This window comes from Portunus trituberculatus, chromosome 2, assembly GCF_017591435.1.
Source record: "Portunus trituberculatus isolate SZX2019 chromosome 2, ASM1759143v1, whole genome shotgun sequence".
NCBI classification, from domain to species: Eukaryota; Metazoa; Arthropoda; class Malacostraca; order Decapoda; family Portunidae; genus Portunus; species Portunus trituberculatus.
The window spans coordinates 4,435,719-4,438,218 of record NC_059256.1 but is presented as its reverse complement, the minus strand read 5'-3'; the positions used below and the strand labels follow the sequence as shown (position 1 = coordinate 4,438,218).

Genomic DNA, 2,500 nt, shown 5'->3' with positions numbered 1-2,500 from the left:
ATCTCTCTCCGTGGCTGGTTTGGCTTGACTTGTGGGAGAGGTAGTTAGTGTCGTGTGTTTTTTGTGCGCCTGTGGGGAAGTGCTTTGTGTTCTGTGCCAGTGTTCAGTGTCTGTGTTCACGAGTGTGTTAGTGTCGCACGTGTCGTTTAGAACCAACACTCGTTGTCGCCCCACACCTGGCTTCACAATTCCCCAGGAATCACTTATCCTCTCCCTCAATGTCTAGCCCCGCCCATCGCCCCATAGCCAGGCGAGACTTGCCTGGCTACCAGCCACAGAATTGGTGTTGCGTTTGTGGCAAAGCAACACTTAAGACTCAACACGTGAGCTGTGACGAGGAAACCTGCCGTAACCTTTGTCACAACAGCTGCCTTGGGGATACGCCAGTCTTCAAGTGTAGCTACACGGAGCAGCTACGACTCCAAGCAAACATCCCGGACCCCGTCACCTACATCATCGAGGAGACTGATACACCCCCAACGCCACTACCGGACGACAGTGGGGAGAGTCAGTGGGAGGGCTTGGAGAGAGGAGAGCTAGTTTCACTAGTTGAGAAGCTCACTGAGGAAGCCTCTCAACAAAACTGTGTGATTAAGTCCCTCCAGGACGACCGAGACTTGATCATACAACACAGAGACGTGTTTGCTGCGGCTCTCAGAGTAGCAGACAGGCTGATAGCGTCAAAACAGCGCCAGACGCAAGTAGCCACACGCTCTCAGGCAGTCAGCGCCCACGCAGAGTCAATTGACGAACACTGGGAGGTGGTTTGTCAGGACTCTGAGAGGTGGAGGACGTGGTGGAGCTCGGATAAACCGCAACAGCTCACGCCACATCAGCTGTTTTCTCAGGAGATTGGAGAAAAAGAAAACTTCCACCTTCCAGCCTTCAAGGCAAAAGTGTGTGAGTACTGCCCGGGGACACACTTCTGCTACTTGCCACAGAACTGACGATTTACGTCAGGAGCGTCTCATACAGCGCTCCTTACGGTGGAAAGACACACAGCCACACCCTTCCCACCTGCAGCGCCTCAGCCCGCCCACCACCTCACTTCATTTCAGTCCTTACCACAACCTCGCCCACTCCTTCCTCAGCCTGGTATCTGGAATCAGAGCCAGGGGCGGCAGTGGACCACTCCTCTTCACCAGTACCAGCAGTCGGCCGCGGACCCTAACCACCACCTCGGACTAGCAGGCCTCGCTCACTACCATCCCTCACCATGGTACAGCCAGCTAGTGGCTGTCTGCTTCAAGGAAGGAATGCAGGCCCAGCTACTCGACATAGACACGCCTCCACATGTACTTCCGAGTAACGTGGCTCAGCCCTCTTACTGTGTGCCCTGTATCGCCCCCGCGACAAGGGCCTGACTCACTCCTGTACCTGACTGAGACTTTAGACAACCCACCAGCTGCACCATCTGGCTGTGGAACAAAGCAGACTGGGCTTAGACCCTGCGACTACCAGGAGGACGCGACCTGACCCACGCACTGACCCATGGGCCACTCTGCTACAGGGAGGAGCAGGGAGGAGAGAGTGAAGCACTTGCACTCACCTCTCACCTTCTCGCCCTCCAGAGACGCCACGTCCCACACAGGAATACACCACCAGACCGACGGATCAGCCATGGTTTGGCTACCGTTGCCGTGTTGCTGCTGAGGCAAAGTATGCTGCCTGGCTCCGCTACAAGAGGAACCCGACTCGGCGCAACAAGGACTTGCATAGGGCTGCATGCAGGAGGATGGTGGTAACCAGCAAGTGGGCCTTAAAAAAGTGGGAGGAAAGCCTGCGCCGGAAACTGTGTGGCACTGGCGTAGGAAACAAAACTTGGTGGTCCCTTGTTAAGGACAAACAGGAACTGGCCACCAAGAATCCATCCCTCCCTCAGCAAGCAGGACGGTACTGTCGCCACCAGCAGTAAGGAGAGGGCACAGTTGCTGGCTTCCTTGTTTGCTGGAAAAATGAAGGTGGGGAATCCACAGCAGCCACCGCCTCAGCTGGTCCAGCAATGTGAGAAGACTGTCACCATGGTGGAGGTGACGCATCAGCAGGTGAAGCGATTATTGCAGGGGCTGGACACACAGAAAGCCACCGGCCCTGATGACATCAGCCCGCACCTGCTGAAGCGATGCTCCCAGGAACTGGCTGCCCCTCTCACCCAAGTCTTCACAACTTGTGTACGGGAAAACGTCTGGCCTTCAGTGTGGAAGGAGGCTCGAGTAGTTCCTGTACACAAAAAGCTCCAGGACGGACCCAAAAAACTACAGACCCATATCCCTGTTGTCAGTGGTGGGTAAAGTGTTTGAGAGGGTCGTGGCAGAGGTGGTGTGTAGCCATCTCAAGGACAATGCCCTCCTCTCAGACCAACAGTTTGGGTTCAGACCTGGAAGGTCAACCTCCGACCTAATGATGCTTCTCACCAGGCAGTGGCAGGACGCCCTCGACGACGGCAAGGACACTATAGTGGTTGCTTTGGACATAGCTGGAGCTTTTGATAAAGTATGGC

General features: G+C 55.5%; 1 protein-coding gene across 3 annotated transcripts in view; it reads right to left on the bottom strand.

Moving 5' to 3' along the window:
• The window catches only part of LOC123503106 (Kv channel-interacting protein 4-like), a 39,595-nt gene that overhangs the window by 9,659 nt on the left and 27,436 nt on the right, over positions 1 to 2,500 (bottom strand). The gene's annotated exons all lie outside the window — the stretch shown is intronic.